This window comes from Platalea leucorodia (assembly GCF_965183815.1).
Source record: "Platalea leucorodia genome assembly, chromosome: 5".
Classification (NCBI taxonomy): domain Eukaryota; kingdom Metazoa; phylum Chordata; class Aves; order Pelecaniformes; family Threskiornithidae; genus Platalea; species Platalea leucorodia.
The window spans coordinates 80305884-80320155 of record NC_138827.1 but is presented as its reverse complement, the minus strand read 5'-3'; the positions used below and the strand labels follow the sequence as shown (position 1 = coordinate 80320155).

Sequence of the window (14272 nt, the reverse complement as noted above, 5' to 3'; positions counted from 1 at the left end):
ACTACAGCCTCATAAAAAGGGAGTGAACAGTTTTATAAGTCCCCAAAACAATGAGCTATAACATAATTAGGTTCAACAGAGCTCTGTTTCATGTTAATCTGTTGTCAGCACCTCAGAGAAGGGAAGACTGAAAAAACCTGAGATAGTAGCAAAGCACAACTCTGAAGAAAAAAAATCCTGCTTCCTGATTTAATTAATAGCCATACGATAAAACTACATCTTTCAATTATTCCAAGTGATTTGTCCAGAGAAGATAACCTCAGTATACACAAAGCACAACCACCTACCTTTTGAATTCATGATGACATAAATAACATGCTACCCTAACTTTCATGTAAACCCAGGCATATCAACACTGTCACATAAACACAGTTAAGTGATGTATTCCTAAGGGATATAGGCAAGCTACTTTATGCAAGGAATGTTCAAATCTGATTGTCTGGTAGTGACATCCTGATTTATAATGTATCCTGCAAATGGTCAAAAATTTCACTTGGATAAATGGTGGTACGGAGTGGTACAGGAGTATGTTCACCCAAATACCTTCTATAGACTAATGCATGATGGTGGTTGGTGGTGCAGGTCTGGGGTTGGTGGTGCAGGTCTCTTATCAACTACCTTTAAAACACAACAACCTCCCTTGCAAAAATGCCCTGAAGGAATGTACAAGTTCACTCTGGAATCCCAGGCCCTCTCCCTGAATTTTGCCCTACAAAGCAACATTTCCATATTAGCAGTTAAAGCTCTAATAAACACAACACATAAACCACCATTTATCAATTGGAATTACTATGCAAAGCAAATACTATATCTGTTTATATGTTTAATATATTATTGCTATTCAAAACCACTGGAATATTCATAGGCACTTACTTAAAAAGGAGTTACAATACAGAATGAAATCTTACATCCACATGATTAGAATTTCTAATGACATAGATGCTTATGAACAAGCAATATGAACAATTTGTATATTATTTCTAAATAATAACTAGCCAAAAAAATTTCAAGCGCTATGTACAACACTGCTAATTTATTTTGCCTATGTTGTATTAAGTTACTATAGTTAAACATACCCTTAGAGTGATAAAAATGAGGAGATAACACTGATAAACTTTTTAGAAAGCATTATAAACATAGCAGCCTTTGTACAGTATGAGAAATGGTAACTAAATGTTAACAGAAAACCTGCAAATCATGCAGTTCTCCTGCACTCTGTAATACTTTGCAGAATTATGGTTTAAGTTGCTCACACCTACATACAGTAAGCACTGTATCAATGTCCGTTTATATAATTCTTCAGCAGACCTGTTATAATTCATTTAATTATGGCATTGGGCTTTTCAAATGTTATCTTCCATGCTCACTTATAACTGAGGGCAAAGAGCTCTGAAATACTTACAAAAAAATACGAAAGACTGATACTTCACTTACCGCTGGTTTATATTATCTTTAGAACAAAGAAAATTACATAGTAGATAATGACGTTAATTCATTAAAAAGACAATCTTGGAAAATAAGTAATAGGAAAGAAGTAAAAGTTATCATCTGCAGTATCAAGGGCACTTCTCACCAAGGTTCTAAAAAGCTTGTGTTTCAACTGCGAACAAAAACAATTCTAACTTTGATAAAGGAGAAAGTAATCAGGGGAAAAATACATGATTACAAAATTACTGGTACAAATACCCAGGAGAAATACCCAGAATGAAAGAAAAACAACCATGTCAGTAATAACCAGGTTTGTTACTATAGAGAACTATAGAGACCATTTTCTCAAGACTTAACTGTACATACTCTGCTAAAAACCAGTACTGGAAACTTACGAGATTTGAAGACCTGTGATTTAGTTACTATGAATTTAGTTATACATTTTAAACAGTATTAGTTTAAGTAAAATTGTTGCAGGCATTACTCACACTGACCAGTAATGATCCACAGAGGAAGCATATGAAGTCCAGAAGGACTATTTCCATTGGTATATGCTATGCAATGTCAGCCTGCAGCACCTGGGTTTCAGCAAGAGCAGGGACTGTCAGAAGACAAGGGGTATCTGCTTGTTTATTGCCACTATTTGAAGCCTCGATTCACTGAAGGATTGGTCATTAGTAATTTTATGGAAGGTTTTGCTTTCAATAAGAGACTTTTTTTTAAATGGCAAGGCAGCTCATGAATCAGTCAGACATTGCCAACAATTAATACTAATGAGCTAATTTCCATAGAAATTCTGATTTACTCTGACAGATGCTGATAAAAACAGACACCTCTTTCAGGCAAAGAGAATCCTGTTAGCAGGATTCCTGGAAGAAATAACCACCAAGTTTAAAAACAAGCAGTAAAACAATTAGTCTTCACTGTCGTGCTTAAAATTTGCTAATAGAAGAGAATCTAGGTGACTTTTGAAAGTTCAAAATTCAGAAATGATTGAATTGTCGGTGTTTCTCTACTTTTACTATAATATAGTCTTCTGACTGTGACTAAAGCACTACTAAAATACAGACTAAAAAAATGCAAGGCAGACCTTATGAATCACACCAGAACGTATAGAAAGACAAACGTCTGGGCATTAACAAAAATAATTTTGAAATATAAGATCTGTTTCAACTGCTCAATGTTCAGGAAAACACCAAGGAAAAAACAAATATATGATATGGTCTTTAATATAAACCAGTCTAATACTGAAAAATGCAAACTAAATATCAGAAGCATTGCTGGAAATATATAGCCCAAAGCACTATTTCTAAACTTCTTGCTATACTTACTATCTTTGGGCTTTACGCTAACTTTGTCACTGGACTTTCCGTGGTTCTCTGTGTCCGGGATTCTCTTATAAGAGACTCCTGAGTGGATGCTTAAGATTCAAAATTTGCTCAGGTAAAAACAAGAAGGCTAATATTACTGGCTCTGAGTAAGCTGCTTGCACAAAGATTATGCCAGGTAGTCATCTTCCACTGGAATAAAGCAACATAATAGTGATTTTGTCAGAGCAAAGATTGAACAAAACACTAACCAAACAAAATACCTTTTTTTGCTTTTGATTTATTAAAAAAAAAAAAAATCTCTTACCAAAGGAAATAATGCAATACAAGCACTATTCAACACAATTACCGTATGTTCTGCAAGACAAGTTTTGCCCAACAAGTGTTGCCTACATAGAAATGAAGTATCCTAAGCTAAACCACTGCCAAAGACAAACCCCACTGCCACTAGAGGATGGTAGTCAACCTCCACACCACTAATGAACGTTACTCACTGTCACATTAAGTCATATGGAACTCTGGCAGAAGACAGAGAGGTTAATAGCTTTGGGTATTTCACAGCACAATGGTTTAACATATAGGGCTACAGTCTTCAATAGGAAGGCAGTCCATTACACCCTCTCAACCTCCTCTGTGCTTCGTTTGCCCCAATATGTTTGTGTAGGAAGTGGTGATTTGTGATCCACAGATTAAGGGCACCATGACTGTCTATTCTGACTATACAGAATAGGCCAAAAACCCTCATTCGTTCGTTCTTCCTCATGCTCACAATACCTTTGAGAACTGCTAACACCTCTTTAACAGCTAAGCTTAAATGAAAGATTTAAAGTAACGAAGAATGTATTAAGCCCAGGGTAGATTGCACCACTCTCAAACTGTCCACTCAAAAACGACACACTGCTGCAATTACTTTACACTTCTTTGAGGAATCACCTCTCTCAACAGATTTTTTGCATCTAGAAGAGTAATGTTCCTGAAGGCAATATTTTTTCAGCTGAACAGTTCCACCTTTAATACATCTGCAGTTTTTCAACAAGTGCAAAGGAACTGTACATGACAAGCCTCTTCCACATAAATTTTACAAAAAGAAAAATAAGTGACAAGCTCTCTTTTCTCCCTTTCCTCCTTCCAGCAAAGGGTACTCTCTGTTCCCATTTGGCCCCCCAACAGAACAGCCCACTCCACTGGCCTTGCAGGTAGAAGAATCCTGGAGAATCAACCTTCCATACACTTTGATGTCAGATTTTTGCCTAGCTTAATTATATATCAAACAACCCGAGGTTTTGGAATGCTCAGGGAGGGGAAGCTGAACCTCTGGAAATTCCATCTCTATTCCCCCACACTAATGCAGAAAGAAGTAAAATCCATAGTTCAGGAAAAACCTTTGCTTAATATTGTAAAATGCCCTGTGATACTGAAAAGTAGTATTCTGCTAGCAATTATAATAAGCAAATGAACAAAGATTATTTAAAATATAAAGAAAAATGAGTCTGATAAAATTATGCTAGATTTCATATACCTTGAGACAACATTTAACCTTCAGTCTTTCTACACTCTGCAAACTCCATTATATTTAATACAAACTATTCGGATTAAAAAAAACACAGACCACATGAGCATTTATAGGTATTACAGAAAGCAGTACAAGATTTATCTTCAGTCTTCAAGACCTTGCAACACAGAACATCTTTTGCGCCTACATGTCTCTAAACTAGATTATATTAGAGAAATAATTTTAACTGACTATATCAACAAAAAGACAGTATAAGTGTGAGTCTGCACTCACTTCACATGACTGCAAGATGTCTGTATAGAGACTGATAGGTGGACAAGGGACTAGTCAAGGGACAATCTGAAGCAGAAGAGCTGCAATGCCAGAGAAGCAGAGTTACAATGTTAATAGGGAAGTACAGGATTTCTGTTACTGAATTATCATCCAATTACATATTATAATGATATTATTAGTAGTAAAAATAGCATCTACACACTCAATAGTTGATGAAGGATTCTTTGTGCCTTGCACCATACAAACACTTACAAAAAGAAGGCTCATACCCCAGATAGTTTGCAGCATAAAGATGATAGGCACTTGAACTCACCTGGGTGCCCCAATGTCAACAAGCAAAGGCCAAATGGTGCTGTTCTTCCCTTCACCAATGCCTATTCACATTCTACCATTTCTCCAGTAGCACTCCAGGAAGTCACAGTACATGAGAGGCACACTCAGTTTTGCTGGCATATTTATTAGACAGCACAAGAAACAAGGCACATACGCCTTGAGCGTTCCTATGGAGGGGCCTCCAACCTCCTACCAATCAGTGTTGGAAGGATTCCTAGCCAGAGATTCCACCTCTAACTCTGGTGTGTTTAACAGTGATCAAAGCACTACTCTTCACAAAAGTTGTCTACTCTGCTTTTGAGTCCATTTATTCTTCTGAATGCCAAATGTCATGTGATGCACGTGCAGAGCTACTTTGTTTATTTAAATTGATTTTTTTATTATGCACTCCCTAGCCCCCAAGGAAAGATGCAGACGTTTTAGAAAACTTTCTGTTACAAAAATAATACAGATTATTTCAGATTGGGGGGGCACAGATGAGGAAATGATAAAGGACTGAACTTGAAGCAACCCATCTGGTTCTCCACTGACACTAACTGGACAAAGAGATTTGGCTCTCAAGTCCCAGTTGCACAGCTTCCTCAAAAATTAGCAGAAACCCATTGATGACTATAATAAAATAGCTTTTGCTCCACCAAACAGCAGAAAATGATACTTCTAGCTCTTCTCCCTAAAAATCCACTCACATGTAGAACTTCATATATTATTGGATTATAAATAGAACTGATATCAGGAGGGTGAGAGGAATGAAAAACAGAAGGGAAACTTAAGTTTAATCTTTGCTCATTTGTTTCTTTCTGTAAGCCTACCTGGATGTGCAGAGTCTATTTCCATCTCAGATGAATGAGCTAGATATTCCATACTCAGAGGAAAGGAAATTTTGAGTAAACCACGTCCTGAGTTCAGCGGAATGATGGGTAGCAGAAGCTGTAATAAATGGATCTTGCCTGGCGGAGTAGAACCCAATACCTACATTTTCAATTTTTACTCACTGATTTTTAATAAAAAGCACCTTAAAATTCAAGAACAAAAGTGAAAATTTTGCCTTTCAGTATGGACTTAGAAATACCATGTTTCACTGCAGCAACAGCAGATTTTTATGGTTTCCCTTTCAAAACCACTTGCTAAGTAGTTAAAAAAAAAAAAAGGAGGTCTGGAGACAGCAAAATCTACATTATATTCTGTGCTTTGTGTCTGCATGCTCTTGCACATACAGACACTTGTCAACTAAAACCATTGTTAAAACTAAAGCATCAAATCTCATTTTAATAATGCTCACATGCAAAATCTTTTTTAAAAAACACTTAATATTAGTGTATTCTATGTTAAACTATTTGTTTTCAGTTAATACAGTTATAAAAGGACTATAGATTCATTTCTGCTAATGCCTCAACATAAATCCAAGAATTAAAGAAATTCAGGATTTTAATCTAGTGAAACTAAGCAGGAAAGCTTTCCTGCAAAGAAAAAAGGGTTCAAGTCTCCTGCAGACATCAAGTTCAAAGGAATGACACTGTAAATGCCTCCTAGCAACGTTAAAGATATTCATAATCCTCATCCTCTCTACCTTACTTTAGCTTTATTAATTGAAAAAGCAACAAATGCAAATAGCCTGATAAAAATAGAAATGGTTTATAAATTCATTTTTAACAAATCTATTCAATTTTATTTTTTTCAATTATAAGCCTGTACTAATAATAAAGAGAACAAGCTCCTAATTTTCTGATAAACCACATATGGACCTCTTAGAAAAAAAGTCTCAGTTTAAAATATTTTTTTTTCTTAAGCTCTGGTATTCAGAACAAAGTAACTATGGTTTCTACATTACCACTTTAAAACCAGCCATTCTGGAAAAAGTAAAAAAAAAAAATTAAGATATAAAATATTTTAAAATTATTCACACTGATCCTAAATGTAAAAAAAAATAAACTTTCTAAATTTAAAATCATGACAGTTCATTTATCATACATGCTTACAAACAGCACATACCCATATTATGTATCTTTACCATCATACAATACTATAAGAAATTAATCAAAATTAAGTTCTTTTATAATCTTGCTTCAACTCACACACTTTTTAAAAAGCAACAAATAAATTCTTACTATCTTCTTAGTCCTATAACAAGGCAGGAATAAGAAATAATCCTTTTAAGCAAGGGCTAATTCTAACAGACAGGTGATACTCCTTTCTACTGATAAAGTAAATATTCCTTATATTGAACAGACCAGGTTCCTTCTTCCATTCAAGTCACTGTCAAATTTCTCATACTTCAGTGATAACTGAGAATCAGCCGTTAATTTTTGCTGGACACTTTCTTTAACCTCAACTGTATATAAAGTATTTTCCAAGGTGAGACTAATAAAAACTATTTCTACTCCTTTCTTAGAAGATTTAGTGAAGTTATTATCTGTGTGGCCAAATTCAAGAGAACCAGCATTTGCAGTACTGAAAGATTAGCCTTCACAATATAAAAATGTATTTCAAGACACATTACATGTAAAGAACATGTTCTGCACTAAATTGGACAACCTCAACCAGTTGTCTTGACATTAGGTGTCTTAATCCACATAAACCAATTGTGCTTGTGTTAGCTGGGTAAGCAAAGCAAGAACTGTGGATCTCTAGGGAAGCATACACGTCTGAGCTCTCATAAATCCCAGAAGCTTCTTTTTCATGAATGGCCCATTAAATATGCAAAAATCTGTTCTAATTGACCAAATGACATAAAGAGGAAGAAGAACAAGCAAACACAGTAGAAATAAAGACACCCCCAGTTACTCACAGAAGGAAGCATCCCAAGCATTTTCATAAGAATGAACCTTGCTAATGGCCCCAAGGCTGCTGTAGAATAACAATTGGGTAACAGGGGGGGGAGGCCGGGAAATATGACCAAAGGAGGAAAATCTTCAAGACTAGGAAGTATTTACAACTACACAGTGTGTGGAAAATTGAAAAAGTGCTTAAACAACTTAGAGAGAACATGTGCAGTACATACCACTGAGAAAGTCTGATAGATGCAGTAACAGATGATAAAACAGCCTTCTCAGGAAGCTATTCTCATTTTGAGAGTTGTACTGTTTTTTAAATTAATCTTCCAACCAATGAGCTGTTTGTTCTCAAAATTAGACCTCATGCTGAGATGGTGAGCTGCATTCAATTCAGTCATGCTCTCCTGAAAGCTGATGAGTCATCGTAGCACTAGGAATCCAGTTTATGACAGTGAAATTGTGTAATTTTTAATATTTCTTTTACGTATTATTGCTAGATTGAAAATTGCCAAGCAACATATAACACTTTGCCAAATCGTAAACCTTACTGGAATATTATATCACAAGTTATTAAATGAAAAATGAAACTTGTCATGCAAAAAATAAACCACTTTCCCTTACAGATAATAAACACAGTAAGCACATAAAGTGAAAGTTATTTCTCTCTTTCCACCACAGAACCCGTATCTATAACAAAATTCTTCACTACTTGAGTAGCACCATCATAACTAGTGGGACTCTGCATAAAAAATACAATTTAAGCTGTGTCCCAAAGCTTCACAGGGTACTAGTCATCATTTTGTACTTCAAAACCAGTGACTGTTACTTGTTGCAAACTAAACATGCGAGAACATTTTCAGAAAAGCAGAAAAACTGAATTGTCAGTACAGAATAGATAGATCATATGCTACAAGTATCTAGTGTGCCTAGATAGATAGACATTCTAATGCTACTTACTACTGCCCATGACATTAGGAATTACATATATTTCTTCGGGTGCATTGACACTCATCACGTTTCTCCCTTATTCACTAGTGACTCAATTTCAGCTAGCAGCTAGTAGCTATGGCTGGTCACTCCTTATCAAGCTTCTTGAAAAGGAAATTTCATGTGCTAAGGCAGGCCTGAGTAAAGGAAGGATCATTTGAACTGAAACAACAATGTTGTGCAATGTGCTCGCGCAAAATGTAACTTTATCTTAATAGACCTGAAAATTAACAATAAGAATTAAATCATCCTTTGGCTATTTCAGTTTTAAATGTGGTATATTTTCTTTATAGTTTTCGGTTTAAAAAATAATTTTAAAAAAATCATTTCACCCAAATAGTAATACTAATGAGTTTGTCAAATTAAAAAGACAAAGCCCTTGAATTTATGAGAAGAGGATAAATACAAGAAATACCACTCCCACTGAAACATTACCCTTCCTGTCAGCCCCAATAGAAGCATTTTACTTAGATCTCCCCTAACCAGCCATACTCTGCAACTGTCAGATTTACTCACCCATTTGGATTTTTTAAGGATCCTTGATTCTGCTGCTGCTTCCCTTCACTGGTGGCTGCTAGGCATAATATTTTAATTCTTTAAATTACATTAGCTAGCTACTCTAAGCAGCATTCCAGGCACAGAGGTGAATAGCAGGGAAGAAGGGTCTCCTGCTCTAGCTTGTGTTGCTGCATCCTTGGAAACACAAGAGCACAGAAGTACTGCATACTATGTACTTATATCCGGAAGCAAGGGCACAAAACCACAGGAAAGGCACACGTTGTCTCCCAGCTTTCACAGGGGAAGCACACAACATATAAATAACATTGCTCACAGAACTGCAGGCATTTGCCTACAGACTTACAACCTTTAAATTGTAATCCCTTCCTCATAGCAATAGTTTCCATCAGTCTTTCAAAATGCCTGCTAGGAAGAAGACTGCAATCACACCTGGTATGTTGCTGGCTACAGAGTCAGTATCTCCATACGGAATGTTTAATGACCAAGATTTGCCCTTGACAGGGTGATAATTTGTGTCTCTCTCTCTGCTACCTTATGAAATTTCTTGGGATTTAAGTCTCTGAGAATTCTTGATCCCCTACTAGAAAAAGTTAAATAGGCCAACAAGTTAAAAAGTATTGCACATCTGGGGGAAAAAAAAAAAAAAGGCAATCGATTGCTAAAGTGTCTTTTCTTTATGAAACCAAACAAAAACCAGTGAGGAATGGCTTCTTCTACCTAAGAGGTGATAAAGTCTTAGGATGGATAAAGTACTTCATCAAGGTTGGAGCTTTTACCTCACTCTTAATCAATTTAAATTTTGCTACTCATTTTTTTTTACTGAATTTAACTATCTGTCTTTTAGTTTCTTTTTTCCTCAAACAAATCCAAGAGATACCCAGATTTCTAAAGGATTTAAAGTTCATCTTTAAAGTTTTATTATGTTGGGTATTTTCTCTGTAAGATAACCATTTTATAATGCATTCTGTGGCAGGCTTAATAAAGTTAACATCTGCAAAACTAATGAAAGCTAGTAATAACAGCATTTTTGCATTTCTATTGTTAAATCGCCATTTTTTTCAATTGCCTACAGTTAGAACACAAATGCCATGACAGGATATCACTTCTGCAAATGCCAAAGGAGCCCGCTTGTCGCTGTTGCCCTCTTTACTCAGGCAGAACTCCCAGAGAAGCAGATGGCCGGCCTGCCTGAGCAAAAAGACAGGCCACAACTGAGCTATGTCTGAGGCTCCATTCCCATTTCCTATTGGTTCAGCCAACAGAAATTTGTCAAGGCTCGCATTAACAACTGAAGTAGATACAGTTTAATTACTCCACTAAATACCTTTCATGTACTGCAGAGGTAACAAAAGGAATTTTAGTACTTTCTTACATTTACAGAATACTAGGAACAAAAATTCATTTCCAGTGAGGCTTTAAAGTGCGTTCTGTGGCTGACTTCATACAGAAAAGTAAAAACTGCAAAGCTAATAAAAACAGCTTGTATATTCATACGGAAGACGCCACAAACTTTGTCACTCATTTCAGACACAAACTGGAGCTTGTTCATTTCACATGAAATGGTTTAAAAACCTATTAGACCTCACAGTAGTAAAAGTGATTTTTACTAACACAGCTGGAAAGCCAACAAAACCTGCAGCAGCATTCCATGTGCTTGGTTATTGTCCAATTCATTTATTGCATTGCAGGTTGAGAACAGCCCTACAATCCTGCTCAAAAGTGAACACGTGAGCAGTCCCATTCAAGTCAAGCCATCTGTTTACACTAGACAACTTTACAAAAGGGTTTCCCGCAGTGCTAACACTAATTCACTATAGCCCTGATGGGACCACTCTTGTAACCAGCATTCTAGCCAAGCATTTCCTATATGTTCTTAGCAGTAGCATTAAGCAGTGGTTGCACGGCCAGCTGAGCCAACCCACTGACTTAGTATAGGAAAAAGGGGTATCTCTTTCTCTCCCTCTTTCTAACTCCTCTCCTTCTCCCACTTGATGCCAAGGTTCACTTTCTTTTCCAAACTCCAGTAACTACCAGACCTTTCTGCATGCTGCTGTATATCACTAAGCCACCAGGAAACCACCTAATTCCCTAAGCCTGGTTTAGTTTTCCTCCAGGTTTGTAAGTGAAAGCAGCTCACAGAGAGAGGTTCGATGAGCAGTGGTGCTAGCACAAAGCAAGCAGTAAGAACGCAAAGCTGGCAACAACATGGGAATGGGACATTGGAGGAGACAGGGAAGTAGAGTGGGGCCTCCTGCTTCCAGCAGCAGTGAGCTGTTCAACTGGCTCATCGCTTCTCATGAAACTGTCCCCTTAGATGACAAGGGCTGGATCAGATCTAAATGGGGTCTCCACTGGTGTTGAATGATGTGAACTTGACATAGTAAACTTCCTTCTTCTGGGCAAACCTGGGGAGGATTACCGATATATGTATGTACTCCAGTTCTGCAGGCCCTATACTTCCTCAAACTAAACTAAACTCTCTGTGGTATATTTATCTGAGTTGATAATGTGCACAATGGTTTCTGAAGATAAAAACCATTACCTAGATTGTAAATATATCAGTGAATGTATCAGTTCCTGGGATATCTTGCAGACCATGCCTTTTTTTTTTTTAGAGATGCCACAGAACACAACTAAAACCCCCATCCTTCTTGCTCCACAAAAGCACGAGCCTGCAATCCCCATCAAAGGGAGTCCCTGTTGGAACGGACCCCCATTCTTCGACTCGACTCAGCAGGGTGTAGTATCATGACCTGCTTGTGCAAGAAAATAATTGGGCAGACACACTGCTGCTGTAAACAGTGCCCTTTTGCTGAAGATCTGGCTTCTTGATTGTAAAACAAAGGCAACTTATTCATGTTAAAAGCATAAAATAGAACAGGTCATAAAAGTAGAACAATTTCAGTCAACTCTTATATGTCATTTCATTAATCCAAAACAAAACTTGTAACAGTGATCCTTAGATCTCTAATCCACTTTAAGCATTGCAAAACAAAGAAAACATTAAAAGCCTTGAGACCAACAGTAAAAGCTTGTGGAATCCGCTAAAGGCTATCCATTCCATTAAACATTTCAATGCTTACTCATTAAACTTCATTTTCTTAAACTGTTCTAAAAGTGTGCTGTGTTAAGGAAGCTAAAAGCAGTTAATAAAATGAACATTATCATAAGAAAGTGGACTTCAAAATGGGTCTCAAATAATAATAAGCTATTAAAAGAGATGTTTACTCTTTACTGAATCCTATTCTCTATCTCTCAGATCAGTACAACTCAGGGATAATTTCTTTGAAATTAATGGAGTTGCACTGGGTTGACCCAGAAGAAACCTTGTTATTCCTTCATCTAGAAACAGCTTAAGGTATCTTTAAGAATAAAGTATAAATTATCAAATGATATAAAGAAGCACTTTCGTTTTAAATAATTTGAAAAACAGCTGTCCTTTATTTGCCATATTCAGTATAAGCTATTAAAAAGAAGCTGACAAATTATCTGATTATCATCGCTAATTAGCCACAGTAGAATAAAAACATCAACTTCTCTTTAAATAGATGTCAACCTGTAGATCATTAATTAGACAGGACCTTTAATGTTTTTCAACAATGACAACTTCTAGAAAGTGTAATTTCCTTCAAAACATCCAAAGTGCTATATGGTTCCAGCACTTTTACAGCACCATTATAAACTCCTGCTTAAAAAAAGTGATAGTACAATGTGACTCAAAGTTACATATTTGTCTATCTGAAGAGTTTTCACAAGATCTCAAATCTAAAAATAAGTATTGTAAGAAGACTGAATGGCATTTGATCCAATAGTCATAAAGATAAAATGAACTACCTCTACAATGTGCCTGTTTACTGCTCAATTAAAAATAAGAGTATTCAGATAAAAAAAATCTCAACAGAAGAACCTCCAGGTTAGATGTTAAATAATGAGAAGTTAAAAAAACCACCATTGGGCTTTGATCTGGCAATAATCTAACAGTGCAAGAAGGCATATGGAGGGGGAAAGGCTCCAAACAGTGTGATTGATTTCATGTCAATCCAGGAAGCCCAAAAGGAAAAGAATTAAAAGGCTTTAATGAAATTGCATTCTACCTTTCCCACAAATGAATCTTTGCTCATTTCCTGCAAAACACATGGAAAGTAAATCCGGATTAAAGTAGGATTTCATTGCTCAAATTTCCAATCAGCTCAATATATGAAAGAAGGTTTTGGGTTGTCTTGCAGGGAAACAGAAGCATCGCATACATCACACATTTATCTTAGCTGAAATCTCCTTAGATGCTGTCTTTATTTGTCTTGACTCCTGTAGCTTAATTATTTACTGTAATTCTAGCATTTGGCATAGAACCTAAATCTAACCAGGTGTCATCCAATTACTGCTTTCAATTTTTAACTAAAATTCTGGGGTCTGTCCCATTCTTTTCTTTAGCTGATTACTTTGCAAATTCCTGATATGCTTTGCTGAACAGAATACAGAAAAAGAGTAAACTATTAAGAAAATTCAAGAGATGTACTAAAAGAAGGCTACTCATTAAAAAGAACCATACAAAAAAAAAAAAAAAAAAAAGACTGTCAGTGCATAGAAATACCACTCATTAATTAAAATGTGAGAAGATTATAATGTGTTTCACTGATAGGTACTTTTAAATTATCAGCCCTCAGGAAATAAACTAGTTCAGAGCCAGGTAGATGGACACTCAGTGGCATTTTTGCTCTTGATTTTGTGCAAGTATATCTCCAAGAGAAACCAAGAAAATTATACTAGTGGAGGATTATGAACACTGCAGCCCATAGGTCATGCACAATAGCTATTAAATTGTATGTCAGGATTGCATTGGTATATTCATTTTCCTTGCCATTCTTTCTCTCTTCTCATTACTCCCAAATCCTCAGTCCTCAAGGAAAGTCTCACTCAAGGTCTTCAAACACTAGTTCTTGGCAGGAGCGTAATCTTACAGACAGGCTTCTCTGTCATTTAAACATGCACAGCGCTGCACAAGGGAGTATGAATATTGACTCTGGCCTGTCGCCTACAGCAATGTCACTATACATCATCCTACAGACAGATTAAATAGATTTGAGTGAAGGCAATGTCTAAAAAACACTGAATTATTAATT

The 14272-nt window shown here is 36.2% G+C and overlaps 1 protein-coding gene across 1 annotated transcript in view; it reads right to left on the bottom strand.

The window, feature by feature from the left end:
• Window positions 1-14272, bottom strand: part of LRP2 (LDL receptor related protein 2) — a gene marked incomplete at both ends in the record, with an annotated part of 130997 nt that overhangs the window by 112545 nt on the left and 4180 nt on the right.